This window comes from Corvus cornix, chromosome 5 (genome assembly GCF_000738735.6).
Source record: "Corvus cornix cornix isolate S_Up_H32 chromosome 5, ASM73873v5, whole genome shotgun sequence".
NCBI lineage: Eukaryota > Metazoa > Chordata > Aves > Passeriformes > Corvidae > Corvus > Corvus cornix.
In genome coordinates this window covers 45892495-45915844 of record NC_046335.1, presented here as the reverse complement: position 1 = coordinate 45915844, position 23350 = coordinate 45892495, and the positions used below count along the sequence as shown (strand labels likewise).

The window sequence follows — 23350 nt, the reverse complement described above, 5'->3', positions numbered from 1 at the left end:
AGAGTGGGATAGTGGATGCTGGGATCTCATACTCACACATCGGCATCACTGCCATGATATACCACCCTGCATTCTCCATCCATATACAGTGCTTATCATGTCACCTTGACTGCTAAAAAGACTTCAGGGATACTATTTAGGCGGTGCAGAAATACTAGAGAAAGACACCCTGGTTATGTTACTTCTTCAACCACTCTACTGGAGCATTCACTTGTCGTGTGTTTACCCTCAGCTCCCATCCAAGGTGGAAAGTGTCCTTTAAAAGACAGGAAACTGGCACAGAGACTAAATCATACTACTGAATTCTCAGAGGGAATCTGTAAGCAGATCATGGAGCTGAAACTGGACTTGCTAAGCTCTAAGTTAGCTACCAGACCATTCTCCTTCCAACAGACACATCTGCCAGCATTCACTTGTGTAGCTTGTTTGGAAAGTCTGGTGGCTCAAAAAAAAGAACAATCAAGTGAAAGCAGAAAGTCCAGAGTGATGTGGGTTAAGAAAGCAAATTCATCAGCAGGGCTACCAATATCCACTCTGCACCCAGCATTGCACCAGGGCTGACCTGCTCTGCACAGAGTCTTGCTCAAGCAGGTACAACTGCAGACTCCTGCCTTCTCAAGGGTGCAGTAGCCAAATGTTGTAGCACACAGAGGTCTTTGACATCACTCATCTGCAACCTCATCCCTCTGTTGCTGGCTAGTTTTAAGTGGAGGTGGCTTCCCTGGGTTCAAGAGGGATTCAGCTTTCTTAGGGCACTGTAAAGAATGAGAAGGAAATGGACACTGACTCGAGAAATAGAAAACAGGCTTCAATGTGTGGAAACAATCCTGCTTTTGATTAAAAGCAAAAAAACTTAAAAGAAACCAGCCTAGGGTGTTTCTTTACAGAAACACCAAGTCTCAGGCCCCTCTACAGCACTCAGCTCAGTGTATCTCAGATTGTGCATAAGGTCACTGCCCACAATGACACCCCTTTACAGTGACTCTCTTAAGAAAACACCCATAATCACTACAGTTGATTTGTCAGAAATACGAATTGATGTAAACCAGAATGTTTTTGCCTCAGCCAGTAGGTTCTGCCCATTATCTATCCATGAACCAAGAAGCTGCTCCTTTGAGCAGTGTTCTCCATCATCTGAAACACCAGCACCAAGTGTTTTGAACTTGGATGCAGAGAAAGGAGTGGAATTCAAAGAGTTAAGAAGTCTTGGCTGCAATTATCAGGAAGAACAGTGGTAATGCAAGGTACAACCATGGTCCTGATCAATATTCCTAATTCAGAAAATATGCTTCTCAGGGCATGTCTGCAGCACTGGAAGCAGTCTTCCAGCTGAACAGTTGTTTTTTCCTTTAATTCAGCCTCACTTTTAACCACTCTTGATTAAAACGATTACTTTCACTCAATATTCAATTTCTGACAGGTAATATTCTCTACATATGTTGCAAGCTGGCTCCATCCTTACAGGCAAAACACAAGAGCTCCCTAGAAGCAACTTTTCTTATTTTGTAAGTCATGTATAATTTATGAATCTGCAATATTGACACAGGCTAGAAATACACATGCCAAAATCATGTCCTATAAGCTTTCAACAGATTCTAGGGCATTTTCCTCTTAAGGCATTGCTTACTCTTGTTATTGCCATTAGTTCTCAGGAGAATCCATTACCTGAGCACTATTAATTCCTGTACACCCAATCTGATAACCCAAAATCTAGACCACATCAGCATTCAATGCCATTTAACTGTACAGGTGTCTGACAGCCCCTTAAGCACTTAGAGGGTTTTTTTGCTCATTTAAGTCCTCAAGTTTTCATCAAAACAAACACCGCCACATGCATAGATGTGCTCCTGCCTTTCTAGTCTTGCAGATGGATTCATACACAACTCTTCCAATTCAGAAGACAATTCAGCTCTTCCAAATATTGTCTGAAATTGTCTGAAAATTGGAGATGGCTTTGCAAGCAACTGTTATCATTGTTATGCAAAATACTGAAATCACCTGAGTCTGTTTTACTGAGTTACTGGCAGAAGAGAATTATTAACAAAAGAATCACAGGCATAACAGGCAAGTTATACATTACATGGACATTCACAGATAGCTGGCAGGAGTAGGGAAACATTTTCTTCACTGCATTTCCTTTAGGTGGAAACTAAAAAGGAGAATGAGGATTTTCAAGAGATTTCATTCAGTTTCCAAATAGCACTGGATTGGGTAGCTCTCTTGCACTGCAGGGAAAAAATTCCATTGTCTCATTTTAAGAGTATATCTAGGTACAGACTCAGGAGCACTCCAGCACTGAGTCACCCTCTCTTTTCACCTGCCATGCCTATGACTAGATGTCACACAGTATGATGTGTTTGCTTCTGGCACTCTGAGCAAGTTTAATCTTCTTTGCCCAAGTAATGCTTTTCTTTCCGTTTTTTATTTAAGTAAGTTTTTCTTTCTGAAGCTGTTCTCGGGAACAAAATATTTGGTCCAATTCTCATCTTGGCTATTGGATGAATAACCAGAACACTCACCCAAAGCACACAGTCTTTGATCATTTCCCTCACAAGGTACGCAGCTGGCCAGAAGAATCTGCAACTATGAGCTTCGAGTATGAGGTTTGGGGGGATGGGAAGTGTATGTATCCCTTTGGCCTGGGACTCATAAATCAAAGCTTTTTGCAGTAGCAAGTGAACTGACAAAGTATAAATAGAGAAACATATAATTATCACAGATTACAGCTAACAAATCCTCACTGGAGAAAACAGTGTGTGTGTAGGAGAAACTCACTGTAACTGGGGGTTTTACAGATGACACAGAAGATGCAATTGGAAGCTGTTGATCTCCCACAGCAGTAACAGTTGGCCCCTTCAGTGATGCCACTGCAAGACACAAAACAACAGATTCATGAGTACAACAGGCAGGTGCTCATGAGGAGTCACTTCAGGAACAAACTTTTCAATCCAGTATTACTGCTCCCTGCTTCACAATCCCCTTCACCTCACCTCTGTACTTCCCCACACACTCTGCAATCTCAGTGGCGTTTGTCACTAAAATGAAACTTGGGTCACCAAATAAACATTAACTTACTGGAGAAAATCTCCTCTTGCACATTTTCAATACAGAATTAAAAAAAAATCAAAACATTAAAAATAGGTGACTGTCACTGACTCCACTTACAAACTAGTAATTTGAGAGTGAACATGCAATGACAAGGCACACTGGGCATGCACAGAAAAGTCCAGGTAAAGAGTGTCTACAGAACAGCTGCCTGTGACTTGTAGTCCATCTGCAGCACAAGAAACAAGCTTTGTGGGTCCCAGGGAACAATGCACAGAAAGCATTCAGAAGAGAGAGTGGGTTTCTGTTTCCTATACAGGAAAAAGGTCATGGCAAGGAAAGTGAAGTTGGTAAATACTTCTAAACATTCAAGTTTCTGAGGCTGACAAATGCCAAGGAAACAAGCTTAGTTGTATGGAAGCAGTTTATGCAACAAATACCCATAAATGAAAAGCATCTTCTGCTGGGACTGGTAAAACTTTACCAAGTGATGCTGCACAGGGAAAAGTAAGTTTATAACTATATTCAAATGCACAGAAACATTTGAATGCATAATCAGCCAATGCATAAGAGGTTAGCTCTACCTACAGAAGCAGCAAGGTCAGAACTGTAGAAAAAAATCTTTTGAGAAGAACAATCCCTTCCTTTTCCATGGCAGCTTTAGAGTGGATAATGAATTACACCACTGTTTTGTGCCACAAGATTTTTGCTAGTGCGTACATTTCCTCAGCATTAAGTTTGGAACTGCAGATAGATTTTATAGTTAAGCACAGTGGAATTATCCCCACCATAAATTACGTGGGGTTAAAAAGCCAACCCCTACAAAAGAAATGTTCCATCCTTACTGACCACACACAGCCAAGACTGCACTTTATCTACCCACTTGAAAGACATTAGGTCTGTCGATCAGCTGTCCCTGGCTTGCCATAGTTTAACTCCTAGCTTTTTTGCTGTTGTTTGCCTGGGTTTTTTATCTTGTTATTTCAGGTGTTTAATGACACTAATTTCCAGATGGTCTAGAAATCTAACACACCAGCAAGGGGGCTACATCCCTGTTACATGCAGGAGTGTCACTGTCTCATATTTTACTGTTACATAAATCAAGCTGGCCCCAAAGAGGCATCAGGAATGCATTGCCTAAGCATTGCTTTATTTTGATTTTTCTAAAACTAAGAACTGTGGATGTTTCAAGTGTTTCTTGAGAAGAATGAGCTGCCTGATGATTTTTAGATTTTTTTTTTCCTAAACTTGACAAATACCAGGAGCAACATCACCTTTTAAGGCAAAAGGCATCTGAAAGCAAAATCCTGCTTTTAAGCCAGAGTGACTCATAACAGTAAGGATTCTTCCTATAAAAACAAACTCAATCATGAAGTAAGAACGAGCTAGAAGCTCTAGTAATAACAATTCAAACAAATCCTTTTTTCTCCATGACTTTTGTGGACTGATATTGGCTGGATCAGGCAGGTGCTCTTGGCTACTGCAAAAAAGGAAACAAGCTAGACAGACCACCGGCCTGCCCCAGTGTTATCATTCATTTGCATCCCTAGACAGTACAGTAAACACAAGCACAGATGCACACGAACACACTGCGTGCCTTATCTTTTCTATAGGAATGCAGGAGGAAGTCTGTATCTACACTGCAGGCACACATGCTTTCAACAGAGCTGACGAGCAGCTCCAGAGATAAGGCAGAGAAGATGCAGGAGCATGCACAAAACGTTGCCTCCAAGCCTGGGTAGCTGTGTGCGGCCCAGTACCATCGTATCTTCATCATGCCCGTTAAACATAAATAAAAAATAAAGACAGGTGTTCAGACTGCAGCCCTGCCTCCTGAAACAGAGGCGCTTGCTGCCATCAGAGGAGGCAGCATTATACTAAAGAGGACGTGATCTCAGTAGTCTGCATCTAAATCTACTCCTCAAGTCTAGAAGACATCCAAAATACTCTTTGAGGAGTATCATAGGCACTGCACAGATTTTCCTTGACCTGTCCAACATGTGAGCCCAGACAACTACATTTTCAGCAAAGAAGGTGGTGACACCACCAGCAGAGAGACCAGGGCTCCACTTCCCTCTCCACAACCAACCTGCTGTACAAACCCAGGCAAAACATTTTATCTGCTTGTGTACAACTTTCATTCTCAGGCTGGGGTTTTCTCCTGTCTCTTCTTTTAACCAGGGATCTTCTTTTACCAGATATTCATGTCTAGTTATCATGTATTGCTGAGCACAATGGGGCCTTTAAGCATTAAGTTTAGTAACAGAAACCTCAGCTGCAGTGTAACTCCAATTAGAGCTACAAGGCCCCGCTCAAATCCATCTACTCCAGACATCCTGCTCCACAGACTAGAGGTATGTTTTCAATCTTTCTGTCCTGGTTTGTGTCAAATGCTTCCAGGCTCTCTGGCGTGTCCCACACCACCACCTGGAGTCCATCTAAAAAACTCCCTGACAACTCCCAAACATTTAAGAGATTTTTTTTTTTTTTCAGGCAAACTTCACAAGTTCTTAGTGGGGGAAACTACAGCTTAACAAAAGCAGGTGAACTGAGTCCAAATAGCAAATTCAAACTGTCTGATCAAGAATCTGTCACATCTCAGCTTTCCAGGAACTTGGACACCCTGAGTTAGATAAAAGTCCTGCTCTCTGATTTTCTTGCTTTGAAATATCTATACTTGCTCCTCCTACTCATCCATTCCTCCCTTGGCACTCCTGTCAAAGACACAGTTTCTGCTGTTTTTCCTTGGGGCTTGTATTTATCTGCACACTGGTCAAGGAACCTGCTTTCTACATGCAGGATACCTCTCAGTGCTCTAGTACTTTCCAGAGGAAATTTCCAGAGTACTTTCCAGTGTGAAGCTACTTCATAGCATCACTCAATGGTTCGGTTAGAATGGACCTTAAAGATCATCTTCTCCAACCCCCCTGCCATGGACAGAGACACCTTCCATTAGACCAGCTTGCCCAAAAGCCCATCGAACCTGGCCTTGAACGCTTCCAGGGATGGGGCAGCCCTAAGTTCTCCTGAGAACCTGTTCCAGTGTCTCATCATCATCATTCTTCCAAATACCTAATTGAAATCTACCCTCTTTCAGTTTAAAACCACTGCACCTCATTCTATCACTCACTCCCTGATAAAGACTTCATCTTTTCTGTTGACCCTCTAAGTACTGGAAAGCTGCTATAAAATCTTCCAGGCTGAACAACTCCAACACCCTCAGCCTGTCCTCAAAGGAGAGATGCTCCAGGCCTCTGGTCATTTCTGCAGCCCTCCTCTGGACCCACTCCAACAGGTCCACATCCTTCTGTGTTGGTGGCCCCAGAGCTGGATACAGCACTCCAGGCAGAGTCTCTCTAGAGAAGAGCAGAGGGGAAGAATGACTGTCCTGACCTACTGGCCACCCTGCTTTGGATGCAATCCAGGATACTCTTGGTTTTCTGGGGTGTAAGCAGACACTGCTGGGTGACATTCCTTTTTTTCATCCACCAATACCCTGCCAAGCCCTTCTCCTTAGAGCTGCTCTCAACCCACCATTGCTCAGCCTGTATGTGTGCTTGGGATTGCCCCTGCCCAGATGCAGGACCTTGTGCTTGGCCTTGAACTTCACGAAGTTTGCACGGACCCATCGCTCCAGCTGGTCCTTACCCACTGAGCGGTACATGCATCAGATTCATGTCTACCATTTTAGAGACAAGGATGCTGTGTGGGACGCTACCAAATGCTTTGCACAAGTCCAGGTAGATGACATCAGTCGCTCTTCCCTCATCTAACACCTCTCTAACACTGCCACAGGAGGCCACCAGATTCGTCAGGCATGATTTGCCCTTAGTGAAGCCATGTTGGCTGTCACCAATCAACTCCTAATTTTCCATGTGCCTCATCATAGTTTCCAGGAGGATCTGCTCCATGATTTTGCCAGGAACAGAGGTGAGACTCACAGAATTTTTTGAAAGCAAAGGGTAAGTGTGGCAAGAAACATGTGGTACCATAATGTGCTCTTAGTGCCTGAGTTTTCATTCATCTGAGTTCAATCAACAATTTTTTTCTTCCCATTAAACCAGAAAATAGCTTCACCCTCCCTATTTTGAGGCAACACCCAAACTAAAAACTCCAAGCTGCAGCCATTTGGGCAGTGTCATGGGTTAGCATAGCTCCAGAAGTGATTTTCTTGCAAAGAGGTGCTTACAGCTTCCTCTATGACCTGACAGAACCTATCAACTGGCTAGTTTGAATACTGACAATTTTTTAAGCCACATAAAAATTTTGACACGACTCTGTGGTCCACATTTAAGAATGGACAAACCCTGGGAAAGCTCTCTCTTGCTTCTGGCCTTGGGACAGGTAACTGGGCTGGGCCCGTGTGGCCCAGCGGGCCCAGGCTGGGCCAGGACACAGCCATCCTGGAGCCATGCAGCCCTGTTCCACCCACGGACCCCCCCCAGCGCTGCGACGTGCAGATGGCACAGCCCCCCCCTTCCAGTGCGGGCGAAGATTCAGCTGAAGCTGCCCCGATGCCCAGCAAAGATCATGTGACCAACAGCAATAAGAGAATTCCAGCTGCAAGGCCCGGGTGAGATTAACCCTTTTTTAGTGCTGTAAGTTTCCTCCAGAACAGATGAAGCCTGCAGACACCAAGTAAAGAAGGAAGAGTTGAAACCCTGAGGGAGGAGCAAGAGGAGATGCTTAAAGCTGAAATTCTGTTGTAAAGCCATGGCAGTGATAGACACTGATATATCAGAGTACCTGCTGTAATTTCATGACAGCATGGGGGGGTGGAGCGTTCAAACTGTACTTGTGAGCAAAACTACCTGTGCTGGAATAAGCAAATGCTGAAGCAGCTGTAATTTGATGAGAAGTTTGAACAGGGAGAGATGGAAGTGATGAGGACTCTTGCTCCAAAAATCGGAAGGAGAAGACCTCTGTTCCTAGAGATGCTCCCAGAGATAGTCCTAGAGATGAAGATGATGAGGACCCTTTTGCTTCCAGGGAAGGGGGAGGGCCTCTAGTCCTAGAGATGAAGATGCTTCCAGAGATGGGTGAGGAGAACCTTTGCTTCTGAACAGCTCAACCTTAAATGGTACCCCAGTAGCTCAAGATTGGACCCCCAAAAGCAGCTGTGTGGAAAGCTGTAAGTTGGGGGAAGGGAGACTCACATCCAAGCAGAGAACCAACCTGGGTGGCTGTCTCGCTGTGATCCTGAAGCCATGAGAACTTCTTGTGGCGATGTCTCCATAGCATGAGCAAGAGAGACTCCTCTCCCTAACTGAACTGAACAAGGTTATTATAGACGTGGTAAACTGACTGAAAATCTCAAGGGTTGTCTTTTTACATTGTCAGTGGGAGAAGGGAGAAAGGTGGGAGGAGGAGAAGTGTACTGAAGGTGTGGTCTGATTTTTTTTTTTTCTTTCTTTTAGGTCTGTTAATAAACTTCTTTATATTCTTCTAAGTTTTGTGCCTGCTTTGCTTTCTCTTAATTCTTATCTCACAGAAGGTAAATAAGTAAGCAATGAGTATTTTGGACCAAACCACTACACTCTAATTGGTGTTTCTGCCCGGTTACAAACTGAACCCGCTACAGGCAGCAATCCTAAGAAACAACACCATTATCAACAGAGACATCATCAATGGCATTCAATGTTGACCCTAAAAAGGCTTTGCTGTGTGTCTTCCCATGAGGCCTTACTATGTGACCTCTTTTTGCCAGCAGTCATGTAGATACCCAGGGTTAGATTTTAACAGGGACAGCAGAGAAATTCTCCAATTTGTGTCACAACACCACACAGGACATACATGTGCAGAGCAACTCAACTTCCCTGCCACGAAGAGAACGCACAGAAATTGCCAGCACCACACAGATTAGGCACAGTCACTTTCACCAGTGGCAAGGGGCCTTTTTCAGTCTCTGCTCTGCTTTCAGCTACTGCAACTAATTCAGGAAATTTACTGACTGACTGAACTCTTATATTAGCACACAGTGCCTGTAACAAAAAAAGACCAAACTATTCTCTGAAGTCCTACTAAAGCCAAGAAGCTGTGGAAAATATATTTTAAAGCAGACATGAATACTGCTTGCTCTTGTTTTTAAGAAGAAAAATACCAAAAAGAAATGTCAGCAAGATTCTTCTCTGTACCACCACCCACCAGTCTCCTACCCACCCCTGCTTTTTTATTTATGATTTTTTTAATTAAGGTAACATTGTATTTTTTGCCCACATGCTCTCCCCTCTAAAAAAACTCCACTTGACAACTTGCAATCATTTGAAATCTCTTCCTTAAATTTCTATTGCTTGATGCAAGATACCTTCACACTGTCAGGAAAGACTACTCTCCTGCCATGCCCATAGCCATCACCATGTATTCAAACCCCAGCGAATCTGCCAGATAAGCTATCTCCAGCTGGTATCTTATATATATTATATGTATAAAAAACATGGGGGAATATATAAATAGTAATTCCCTTCCCACTCCTATTTTAGGATTTCCTGAACTCTATGCTATTCTTATCCTCCTTACATCAGCATTAACCCTGACAACCATATTCCTGCAACATTAGTTCACTTGTGTCTCTGGAAACCGCTGGATTGATTTTACATTTTGGAGTTATTCTTGACAAAGTCCAGGATATGGAACTGCAGCCCATTTACATATCAGCTGTTAAACTGATGAGCACGTGTAACTTCTATTAGAGTTAGTGCAAACAGCAGATTGTCACTTAGGCACTTGGCTCCAAACATCCACTTGCACTCTGCATCCCTCCTGTGAGCTTGAAAAAGGTTTTGTTAAATACTTGCATCCTGTGTTTCTGCTTGCAAAGGCATCTGTGCTCAGCACTTAGCACTGATAGTGATGCCTTAGGTTTTAACGTTCATATTTTTCAAATCCTGCACTGCCTAGTGTGTAACTCTGAAGTTTCTTGTGGCCTGTTAACTACTGCTCTCTCATGCTGGTTAGACATAACAAAGCCTCTCCAGGCCTGCTCTCCAATGACACCCAGATTGTCCTAGGCCCAAATGTGTAAACTAACATCTTAAGAAGGGGGGTAAACTTGGGGAAATTACATCATTAACTGAAATTTTAATTGGAGAATTAACCCTGATATGCAAATGAACCAAACTTATAAACGTGTGCAGAACTCGTGACCCAGGGTCCATTTTGGCAGTAGCCCTTGGCCTGCCCAGGGTGTGCCTTTGGAAGGTCCTTCAAATAAATACCTACCTTTATTCCCTTATTCTTGTATAGTCTCTGTTTTCAGGTGGCCAACTCAGGCATCAATAGCTGCAAGATCCATGATCCTGCTTTGACTGTTCCCAAGTCTCATCCCAACTGGTAAGAAAGTCTGTTCTTCTCATGCAGAGGAGCTTTCACTTTTATGACTTTTATTGCTAAATACAGAGCAAAAAGATGAGGCTTTACATTCTTCCATACCCTGGGCATTTTTAGATGGAATCAGCAACACAAACAACCCATCCCTTGGGAAGGATGAGAGTGTCCCAGTGCAGTCTTAGGCAGTTACTCCTCAAAGCAGGTAAAAAAAGGAGGCTGAAACACAGTCAACTCCTGAAGGTTTCTCTGCATCAATCACTGTTTTCCTTCATTGTCATCTAACTCTCAAGGTCTGTCTTTGTCTTTAGCATTACAAGATCCCAAGAAGATCTCTGCAGGACATGCTACATCTCACCAAAGAGCACAGGAGCAGCTCCCATGACACCTTTCTGTATCTGTCAAAAAGGAAAGGCTGCCTGATGCTGACTGTTCATTCATAATTAAGATACCATTATGACCAGCACTAATAATTTAATACTTTCAAAATTCATAATTAACTCAAAATTATTAGAAGTTCAAAACATGAAACCATGATTAAGGTCTCCAGCTTTAAACTTGGTTTCTGGTTTTAGCGGTTATGCCTAAAAAAGGGCTGATTCTCCCTGATTAGTAACTATAAAACATACAGATGTTCAGATTAAAATATCCCATGCACTGAAGTTCAGCGTGCAAATTTGTTAAGGAAGATACATCACCATTCATTTAACTAAGAAGATATGCAATAAATGATACATTTATTCAAGTTTCATTTTTTCCCATTTTAGATGAATGAACTGTGGATTTGCTTTTTATTAAAGTTCGGGTAGAGGGGGATTTTTTTGTTTCTTCTTTTGTTTTTATGTGATTTTTTTGTTTATTTGCTTAACTTTTACTGTACTTGGAAGAAAACTGTTGTTAAGGGAACTTTCCTGTCTGACCATCCAGGAGCCACTGTGAGTCACACTCACACCACTCCAAACTTTCACTGCTGGAACCAAAGCCCCTCCACAGTGGGCAGCTGTGCAAAGGGTCAGCACCAGGTCACAGCTCCTTGCCTGTAGGTCCCCCACCCAGGGCACAACCTGCAGCTCCCACTGCAGCTGCACACCCACTACCTGGGTGTCTACACCTCAACAACTGAAACCTGATTAAAATCTGCAGAAACAGCATTTATTCACTACCTAAACTGGCACAGACCTGATGACTTACCAAGAGAAGAAAACAAGTTTTAAAACTGCATTTAAAATGTTTATTGTAATGTAAATTGTTTCTAAAATAGTATTATCTATAATGAAAGAAAGTAAGGAAATGTGACTGCTTCTACCAAAATAGAGTATTTCACCATCCCTCATTTAGTCTTTCTTGAATCCCTCCCTGACACAAGCTATATATGACATTCTCAACTCCCAATCAGTCTCACAGCCTCACAAGTTACCTGTCATGGAACTGCTTCTGCTGTAGGACTTCAGTGACAAATATTCTCCCTACACCTGCAGAATAGGCTATTGCTCTCACAGGTTATCCTGGCACTGCAATGAACTCTTTTTCCAGACGATTAGGCCATTGATTTCCTGTGGTTCAAGCATTTTCATTTTCCTTTAAAGCCCTAGCCAAACCTGCACTGGCAAATATTTCTTAATTTAGATGCTGTTAAATGGTTAGGGAAAGTTTAAATCTCTACCTGATTTGTCATTATTTCAAATTCACCACCGAAGATGTTTCTTTTCAGAGAATACATTTAATTTCATATGATTATGATTATACACACAAACAAATACAGACACAGCACTGTTTAAATGCACTGATTCCAATACTTATCCAGTGATTCTTAAAACTGTTCCAGGGCTTTGGGAAACACAGGGCATTTTAAAATATGATGGGTACTTAGCTCCTGAAATATATTCCCAGTGAACATAGCCAACTGTAAGCCTTTAAACAGAGATCAAAGGTATTTTCTAAAGGAAATATTCCAATTCCCAAAGAGCTGATACATCTCTTACAGCATCCCAATATTGCACACATTTGTCCCTCTGTCATCCTTATAAGTATCAGGACTATTCTTCCCCTGCTGTGATGGGTATGGACCTGAGACACCACGAGGATGGCAAAACCAGCAACAGCAAGATCCTCCCCACTCTCCAAGCTCCCTCCGAGCAAGGGTAGTGCAGCACTGCCTGAGCTGACTGATAAGTTTACTAGCTAGGTCCGGGGTCACACTACACTCCTTCAGAGGTGTTCATGGCATGACAGTGACTCATAGCAACATTCAAGCCATCCTGAGATCATCCACACTTGACATCATGCAGGAAGACAGAAGTGACCTTCCCAAGGAGTCTGCTGCAGAGCTGGGAGCTGAACCAAGAGCCACCATGCTCCCAGGGAGCACCCAGCTCCACAGGGAGCAACAGGTAAATGTCATCCCTCCCACAGACATGCCCTGAGCAAACATTTAGAAGCACCTGTGCAGGAGCAAGGCAGACAGGAAAATCAGCCAATGAAGGCAAATGAAATTTTGGTGGTAACAACAGTTTACACATCACTTAATTTCCTACCTCAAGCAATGAGTAAAGCACTTGAGGACATGGCACTCTGAGTTTTCTAGTATTGTAATATCTGCAAAGTATTCACTTGTTTGGTGAGGGATTTTTAAAGCTTTTCCACTTATTCTTTTAAGCTAGTGACTTAAAACGACTGTTACCTTAATTTTATTGCTGTGGATACACCAAGAGACACATTCTGCTCCCAGAAAATCTCCAAGACAGTAAATTACATCATACAAATTTTACCATGGTACTTCCAGGGAGAAGACACACCTCTCCTATCCTTGTCCTTTGTGGTAACTTTACCTTTATGAGTTAAACCAACACATTTGTAGCTTCAAGGCAAGTTTTGATCTTTTGCTCTCCTAAACCAATGATCCAAAACACACAATCCAAGTGAGTTTTCCATCTCAGATTGCAGCACTCCCTCTGCTCTGCTCTTCCATCTGGCCACAGAGTAGCTGGCTGCGGCCCCAGGCCCCCGTGCTGGCACAGCAGCACAGCATCACTTTGGGCCCGTCAGCAAGCCATTACAAATAACACTTCTGGCCGGGCCACAGCCGCTGCAGCCATGGAGGTACTCCTGGTAAATGAAGAGCTGCTGTGCAGCAATTTCAGAGCACTGGGGTCTGGCAACAGTGTGAGCACTGGATGTGACCCACTCAGTGGGGGAAGTACGGCACAGCGCAGGTCTATCTGAGCCAGGACAGCAGCATTCACATTGTCCAAAGAGTAACACTCTCAAACACACCAGTATCAGTGACAAGGTGAGAGACTTATTATAGAATAACTGCACAGAATTCACTGAAAATTTGTGATCTACACAGGAGTCAAATTATCATCTTCAGACAGGATCAATTACAGTTTATAACCCACACTTACCTGCACAGTTTAGAAAGCATCTAAGCCAGTACCTAGGTACCAGGTTTCTATGCCAAAGGTACTAAACAACTCTACGTATCACCAGTACCCCAGATATCTTCCCTCTGGAGAAGGATTCAAGAAACAGATTTAATGGGATCCTTACCACCACTAGGCCTCAGGAAAACCAAATGCATCTCATCAAAAATCAGCATTGCTTTCTGTGTTTGCTTTAAGTTCCACTGTAGAAATGTAGGTTGGCATAAACTACTGCAAATATATTGGAATATTTTACACTCTGCCAGGAGACCCTCCCTGGGTTCAGAATAAACAACTTTAAATTATTTAAAGGTTTTCAAAAGTTTTGTGCTGAATCAGTTACAGCAGTGCCACATTGCACCATATCAGTTAAATAAACTTGACAGTAGATGCAGTCCTTTACCTCCTGTCCTGATCCCTATTACACAAGCAAAGCAGTTACCAACAGGACTCGAGTCTTCACTTCTCTGCCCCTCAGTTCTCACACATTGCAGAGACAACACTTCAACTTACTGGTCCATCTTGCAACCAAGAGCTGCCCTTCAAATCCATCTCTCACAATACCTATTTACTACGTTCACCTCAGGAAATTTCTGGGGTTTTTTGAGGCAGACTGGCCAGTACAACATACAAGTATAATTACATGCCTATACTTCACAAAAATGGGGGGAAACAGGAAAAAAATACATATATATATATATATATAAAAAAAGCAAAGCTCCACACAAGTCTATGATGAGACAGAGAGCCCAACTTGGAGCTTCAGATGTTCATAGAAGACCGAAAGTATCCACCCCCAAAAAACCACAAATTTAAAGCACTTTGCTTTGGTTGTCCTTCTGTCTTGGAGTTTGCTACTATCACACAAAAATTGGCAAAGTAGATTAAATGCTACAGGTGGAGATTAAACTTGCAGGGATAACAGCTGTTCACTGGCCACTAGTACTCTTACAGCATTATTGCTAACCAGCACATTTCTTGTTAGAATCACACCAGGCCCACAAGTCAATAACAATGATGATGTCTTATCTTTGCCTCTCCCCAGCAGCTTCTGCCATCTGCCTTTGCTCTTTTGACTCACCTTCAGCCTGGCACAGTCTAAAACTACTCTCTAGTTTATAGGTCATACATGCATGTTGTTATTCCCTTTGTACAGCTAGTGCTGCTCTCTTTTGCAAACTCAATGCTTGGCTGATGCCCATCCATTACCACACTAGAATGCACTACTCTAGTGAAAACATAGAATTAATTTACAACTGTAAGAAATGCTGCTGTTGCTATTTACAGTGAGACTACACTGAAGAAATATGCTGTGGTTGTATCAAAACGTTGTATCACTTAAGATATAAGTAAACTCCTGCTATGAAGATAACATCTTCTCACTTCTGATCTCCTTAACATCAGGCAGTTCATGGGAGGATAAGGCAGAAGGATGATACCTCACAGCTGGATGGGAACAAAAGCCGAAAGTCAGCCACAGGAAGTCAAGCAAATTCTGGACCTGTCTGGAAATAATTCCTCATTACAGACAGCCTGTGAAGCATTAAATGATACAAGTTGTTCATGTTCTACAGAGCAGGAGAGAGGCTTAAGAAACAACACCCAAACTTAAAAATACAAGTTTTTTCTTGTAACTGGTCCATGCTTTCCATGATATGCCAATAGTGTAATATTCCCAATACTAAGCCAGGTACAGGATTTTGTCTCCAATGAACACAAACCCAGCCAGCAGTTTTACACCATCTCTTTTCCGGACATTAATCTCCCAATGTAGGCGATGCGTATCAACTCGTATGGAAGTCCCCCCAGTTCCATGAAGCAAGGTCAGTTGATACTGATTAATGATCTGGCTCAACATATCCAAGGAACTGACGCACTCATTAGTTATCATAAACAGCAGGATATTACAGTAAATTATGACAGCTGCTGTGTGTAGCTTTTCAAACCTGTTTTCTATGCCTTCAAATACAGCTAGCATTGGAGGCGTCCTTTACAGGAAAAGAAAAATCATCTATAGATCAGCACTGTACAGAGTCCAGCAGTCTGTAAGTGTTACTTGCCAGCATTTACAAAGCAGTGACGCACACAGTGTAAAGCCTTTGCTAACACCAATTCACATGGAGTGCTTTCAGTAAAAGCAGACACAAAAAACACTCTCCTCTCATTATTATCCCCAAAGTAAAGCCTGACATCCTCCCTGCCTCCTCTATGAACCACTCAGTTCTCCCTTCTGCCATTATAATGTTTATAATTTCTCTACTTTTAAAAAGCACGTGAATAAAGGCATAGCTTGAATTCATGCGGGAAAAAAAATGTTTTCCTACACTTTCTAAAATCTCTCAAAATCTAAATATTTGAAGACATTCTATTATGCCCCTCTATATAAATACATCTTCACAACCCTCAAAAATGTCATTCCACCCGGCTGCTTCTTCCAGTCTCTCCCACATCCACACTGCTGTACTTACCACAAAAGAGATGGCACAAGGCAGGAGACAGAACGGGATAGCTTTCACCTCCTGTGCATTTGCACAATGTGTATTGTTCCTGCCTCAAAAACATCACAATTTAAACAGATGAGGCTGGGAGAAAAAAAAACTGTTTACCTCATTTATAGGTTTTCAGGAGACTAGGAACCTTGCTCATGATCACAGAAATTTATGGCAGAAGAAGGAACTGAACTCATACATCTCAATTCATTAGTATGACTCCAGTAACATCTTTCCTTTCAAGAGCAGTGTGTCCAGTCATTTCTCACCATGTGAGGTCAAGAAGGACTTGAGCTGCAGAGATTTTTCTCTCATGATCCCTGACCTAAGGAGAAGGGATGATGTTTTCCTGGATTTCATTACTTGAATGCATACACATGAACAGTTACAGCAAAAAATGTTAATGCAACAAGCAAGGTATGTCCTATTCATACCTGTGATAACAGCTCTCTTGGGTACTCCAAGCAACAGCCTCACAAAAACACCTCAGACTCATTTCCCTGGCTGTTTGCCTCTGGAATTACTGGATTTGAATATATACCAATACATGGAAACTGAGGCACATATAAGAAGAGGAATAGTGAGAAAAATTCCTTCAGACCCTTTCCTCTTGGGAACTCCTTCAGTTGTGTCTGCAAGATAAAATAAACTAACAGTCTAAAGGTTCAGTGGAGAAGAAAACACCAACCAAGCAGGGAGATGGGGTGGGCAAGTGGGAAAAGTACACAGCAAAACAAGCTGAGAAAGCCCTGCTTTTATCCCCTCACAGAAGCTACCTGAAGGGAGTCCATTGCTGATATCTTTTTGAGTAGAAGCAAGAAGTGAAAGAACAGGAGACTGAAGCCCACTGCCACTTTTTTATCATGCTGATGGAACACAGCAGGAAGCTGGTCTCGCAACTCAGGACAGCTCTTCTTATCCTGTGCTCTCATAGCTCAAAAACAACTTCATAAGACTTGTGCAATGGTTTGTGCCACACATCCTAACCCCCTCTGTGAGAGCAACAGACACTAAAGGCATAAATCCTCTGCTACAGAGCTCTGGCTCAAGGCAGCATGCTGCAAGGGAGAGGAAGTGACTCTAATTACAGCTCTGATCCCTTTGCTCCTGCCCACAAGAGAATTCAAATTTAAGGAATCTGCTTTACCAGTAATGCCTTTGCTGCAGTACTCAAAAGCCACCCCCACTTTGTATTCTGGACTAGCCAGGCAGTGTGGTACATTGTTCATCTCCATACCCAGGAGCCTCTCAGCAACTCTAGCTGTACGTAATTAGACGCAAACTTATACGGAGAACATGCCAGCCAGTTCTGAAATGGGAATGAAGTTAGCAGATGATCAAACTTGGGGACAACTCCTGTAACCTCTAAGTAATCATCTAAAGACAATGTAAAAACCATAATGCACTGCTTCAGAGTATTTCCCTTTTCAGAGGCTTTGTCAGAGTAAATCCTCACACACACACCCCGAGTCAAGAACTGAAGACACTTCACATGCCTCAGTTCTACCCTCATGTCAACAATTCCAGTTCAGAAGTCAGAGCAGAGAGAGAACATCAAACAAATTCATCAAACTCCTCTCATCTCTCACTTGCTAAATAGAATTATGTTTACATTGGTTAGCAGCATCTGTTAGGGAATTAATACAAAAGCAAGCATTGTTTTGGCCAATTTATCAAATAACAAGGGTATTTCCTGAATAAACACTTCCATTGCCCTATTAGGGGCACCCACCTTACCACTGTGCCAGTAAAGGCACGTAAGAGTATTTTCTCTTCAGTAAGAGCCATCACAGGAATGAAACAAAAGGATTGCAATGGATATGAGAAATAGCGCTTTCAGAAAAGTATCAATATGTTTAAATAAAGATACTATCTTAGAAAGGCAAATAAAGTACAGTACTTTCCTTCAGATAAAAAATAAGCAATGTTTAAACAAGGTAGTCATTTCATACTGATGGAATCAGTCCAACTACTGCAAAATAACATTTTACTGAAAAAGCTTTCCAGTTCATAGCCATTGGTATAATTATCCCAGAATAAGAATGCTGGAAACTGGTATAGTTTGTACTACCACAAGAGAAAGTTAGAGTAGCACATTTATAACATTCTAACTGAGACAGCAAATGTTATAGTCTGTTCAGTACAGTATCTGCCCTCTCCCTCAATCACAGATGTAATCACCCTCACATATTGCAGGACAGTCCCACTGCCAGGCAAGGGAATGTTAAATAGTATGGATGTGAAGAGCTGGATTCCACAAAATCCAGCCATTGGGGAAGAGAAGAAAGCGTGCTTTACCCTCTGGTTCCCACTTTCTTTTTAAGGAGCACACAACTTCTGTGGATCTTGTTACTGGGCACATTTTGTAGAGCAGAAAATAATTCCATTATAGATTTATCTTTTTCTTCTGCAAACACTTCCTTCATAAAATCAGCAAGTAAAGTTTCTGTAAGGTCAAAACTGGCTTTTCACCCTCTAGAGACCCAACTGGTCTTTTCAAGAAGTTTAATAGCCTTTATCTCTTGAAAACATTTCAATTGTGTGGGTTGTTCCTCTGATTGCCCTTGCATTATAAATATATCTGCAAGGCCTGCTGACAGCATGAGGCACACATTATACAGCATAGCCACCGAGCGACATTTTTCTGTTAAATACACAAAATTATAGGAGCACATGCCAAGGATAACATCTATCCTCTAATGCCTACAAAAGCTAAGGAGACTTTGAGCCAGCTTGCAAAGTGGCTAGGCTGATTCTGTGACAATATCCATGCAGCTCTAGCCTTACTCCCCCATGAGGTGCATCATAGACTATTTTCCAAGACTAACATTCCATTCCTAACCAGTCCATGATTCTACGTCCCACACAGAAGCGTGACTTCATTCAGGCCACAGTAAGTCTGTCAGACTTCGCTCTCCACTAGATTTTTGCACTGGCCATATGAGGCTATTAAAGGATGAGCGGGTCCTGCTAATAACTCCTTGGCTCTCCAGATCACAAGTCTCCATAAGGATAGGAACCACAGAGCCTGGCTTGGTGTGATGCTGCTGATTGTATGCTGTTGTGGTAGCAGCTGGTTCCCATTTTTCTTCAACCCTCAGCAAACCCCACAACAGAAGGGTTCTCTGAGAGATTGCTCGCTCATCCTCCCTTCCCAAGCCCAGATGGGCTCCTCTTCCACCCAACTCCTCCAGTTTATATACTGGGCACGTCGTTCTATGGTGTGGAATGTCCCTTTGGTCAGTTCGGGTCACCTGTCCCAGCTGTGCTCCCTCCCAGCTTCTTTTGCAAACCCCCTCACTCATGCAAAGGAAAAAAGTCCTTGACTTAGGATAAACACGACTTAGCAAAAAAAACCAACCGTGTGTTACCAACACCATTCTCATTCCAAATCCAAAACACAGCATTGTAAGAGCTACTGAGAAGAAATTAACTCTACCTGACCTGAAACCTGGACAGTAATAAACTTATCAAAAGGTAGGTTCAGAATCTCCAGTCAACATATGCAGGAAAAAAAGGAAAAATAACTTTTACTAAGCATCGTCAGTTATGCAAAGGTGCAAACAAGGTATTTCCAATGGAGATTTTTCTGTAATTAGGTCCAACATCTCAGCTCAGAATTATAGAAAATCCCAAAGCGCGCTATTGGAACATTAGGGGCGGGATTTTGTGATCCAAGCAAACAATCTTTTAAGAGACCTACAAAGGAGGAGCAGTACAGGATACTTTTGCAGATTACATCCTGCTACAGTCATTGCACATGAAGTGCTCCAATTATATTACAAGGAAGTATTTGTCCCTGCTGAAGACCTTTTACTTAGTGTGGCTCTGATTTCCCCCTACACACCTTAACAGAGCCTGAAAAATTACAAACCAGCTTCTTGCAAGCCTATTTGGGTGTTGAGTATTTCAAGCTCTAGGTACCTCAAGACCTTAAATACAGCAAAACAAGTTGAATGCTATCATCTCACTTAACTTTGCTGACTGCAGAAAAATATCCTAGAAACCCATTTCCTCACACAGCTAATTCATCTTCCCTGTGTGGGAAGAAACCCGTTTCCTCAGAGAACAGTGTGCCAGAGACAGCCACTGATGTACTGGCTTTTAATGTTGATTTCATATATCTCGTTGGACTGAAGCCATGACAGCAGCATTTGTTATTCCTTCCCCTCCAAGCTTGTACTGAAACACAAACAAACAAGGTCTTCACCATAAGACCAGTAAAAAGCAGTTAAGTTTATTTCCTCAAAGCAATATGAAGTATCTCTACTTAAATCTTATTTTAGAATGCAAACGTAGTTTTAAGTTTATGAGGATTTTTTTTAAAGGAATTGTATTACAACCTAATTCTTCCATATTCTATTTAGGACATTCAAGTAACCTTTCAAGTACTCCAGAGAACAATGTCCACCTCAAATTTCAGTGACAGAAGGTTCTTTTTAAAGTTGCACACATAATGCAGCTTTGACTTTTGAGGTTAACTCAAGCTTTACAAATATAGCACAGTGTCAAATACTGCTTTCATTAAGTACCAAAGTGTGAATGCTCCTATTTGCATTTTCCCCAAATGTCAATACTTCACTTGAAAAACAGAGTTGAAAAGTTAGGATAGTTTGTTTCTCTTTCCTGTTCTACAGCTACAAACAAGGAGGGAAAGTCAGAAACCTACTTGTTCTATAAACCAAAATGTCACAGGACCTGTCTTGTCTTTAAATTAGTGCCCAGCTGCATCTTTTAGTGTTAAAATACTTTTTGTAAGTCAAAGCTCTCAACTGATGAGAAACAGCCACCTAGTAATGTCTCTGTTTAAAATTTAGTTAATGTTACATACAGGACACAATATGATAAATCCATCTTCCTCCCAGCCCCCATGTGCATGAGCAGCATTCAAAATAGTAAAGGTGGGGGAGGGGAGAGGGCCACGGGGAAAATTAATTAAAGTGAAACTAAAATTAAAGCACAGAATGGGTGTCATTTCAGTCTATTCAAATGTATTCAAATCACCAGTAAAATCAATTCAGCTACAGCAACCAATGACAAAGCTACTTGAAGAAAGCATACAACGAAAGATTTAAAGGGGCTGCTGAAGTTTTTTATTTGCCATCAAAAGAGATCAGTCACCATCAGGGTTCTGTGTCTCTGGCTTGAATTGTTGTCCTCAGTTTCAAACTACAGCCATATGTTTCACATTAAGATGAAGGACAACCAAGTGCCCTTGAAGGATCAGACACAGTTCTCTTCTAAAAATCATGCACTCATCCCATGGTTGCATAACCATGCACGAATGGACCTCCTGCATCCTCGTGATTTCCCTGTTGCTGCTAACATCTGACACCATTCCCATGCTGGACACTAAGACATGAGAAAGCAACATCTCAAAATAAGGGGGAGCAAATGACATCTCCACATCTCCAAGGCTGGCAATGCAGAGGACTGTGATAGGTGAGCTGGCTCCCAGCCTGCCAGTACTTTGGCTTTGTCCGCCACGAGCAATTTGGCAACCTCTGTTTGTTACCACAGACCTCCACCAGTTAGGGATTGTTGTTGAGGTATTGAGAAACATTTAATGAGAACCACATGTTTCCCAAGTGTGCTGGGATGTAACCTAGCACAAGAGAAAAACAAGAAAGTTCAACAGACAGCTTTTATGACAATACAAGCATTTTGGCTTTTATGTGTCTCTTGCAGTAAAACATGCAGTGACCCATGCCCTCTGCCAGCTCTGGAGAGCCTCTGCCATCAGTGTGACTGATCACATTGCCAACAGTAAATCTGTCACCCCTGCTGAGATGAAGCACTCCCATCTTAGCTAGAGCCCCGATCTGCAGCTGGATTAACACACACAAATCTCTCTCTGGTGTTGCAGGGCACATGTGGAATTTCTGAGCATACCATGAACATATTATGCAGCTGCATCTAAAGACTTCTCATCAACATGAGAGATAGCATAAGAGGAATGCTATCAAAGAGCCCCTTTTTCAAAACATATTTAGAAACTTAAAAAAAAATGACACTGATTTAAGAATTTTCTAATCAGGCCAAAAGAAAAAAAATTACATTCAATGAGAGCAAGCATCCTACACCTTAGTTTACAGAGCAAATCAGCAGCAGAGCGCAAAGCCTCCTTAGCCTCACAAACCCCCATTCTCACTGCTACAGCTGCAGCAGTTAGGCAAAAGTTATACACAGCCATAAGTATTTACAGCATTACACAATAAACCAACATAAAACCGAACACCAGGTTATATTGTGGGAAGTGCCATCCAGATGGCAGGCAGATCTCGAGTTATTGCTGCAGGCAGCCGAGAAAAAGATCCTGGATGGAGGGACACTGCACTGGCAGGCAGATGAACCAGAACAGCAGCTCTCAATCAGCAAGACCAGCCTCTCCAGCAAGGTGCCGATGTCGTAGAGATGAGGTACTAGTGACAGACTGCAGTATCGCAGTCATGCTCCTGGCACCAGGATATGAAGCCAAGGCATCTCTACAGAATAATTCAAGGTAGAAGGGAAGTGAATTCCACCAAGGTGAGGAAGGGAGAAAGGGAAAAAAATTTTAAAAACCAAATAAAACAAAACAAAAATCACCCTTTTTCACCAGAAAGGCTACAGACAAACAGGAAGCATTGAGCAGAAGAATCTGAACAGCTCTCCTCTATACAAGAGTAAAGTCCCAGATAAAGTAATACCTTTGCGTATGCAGAGCAATCTGCTTATCTAAGTCTCAGGAAAAGAAATAGCTACAAGCTACCTGATAATTATGCAAAAATCAGTTGAAGACTTTACTGAAAAAACCACACCACCCTAAAGTATAAATACCCACTCAAAATCAACAGCTCTGACTGAGCTGCCTCAATATTCCCATAGCCTCTCTCCCACCCCTTCACTCCCCCCATTTACAGCCCCTTGCAATCAGACAAGACATTTTTCCAGCCTGGCTCCTCACCACAATGTACAAGAGTCACCTGCCTTCACAATTAAGGGCAGCACAGCTTCCAAGACCTTGCAGAGACAACACGAGCCTAAGTGGCACAGACTCCTTTCAGTGCCAGGATTTAATCCTGCCTTGCA

At 42.3% G+C, this 23350-nt stretch overlaps 1 protein-coding gene across 2 annotated transcripts in view; it reads right to left on the bottom strand.

The window, feature by feature from the left end:
• The window catches only part of TSPAN4 (tetraspanin 4), a 428081-nt gene that overhangs the window by 355809 nt on the left and 48922 nt on the right, over positions 1-23350 (bottom strand). Inside the window, exon 1 of one of the 2 annotated variants that reach the window (XM_039553305.1) lies at positions 2776-2867. The exons of the other annotated variant lie outside the window; for it this stretch is intronic. The gene's annotated coding sequence lies outside the window, so the exon portion shown is untranslated. Of the gene's footprint in view, positions 1-2775; positions 2868-23350 lie in introns of those variants that run through there. 2 annotated transcript variants of the gene reach the window in all.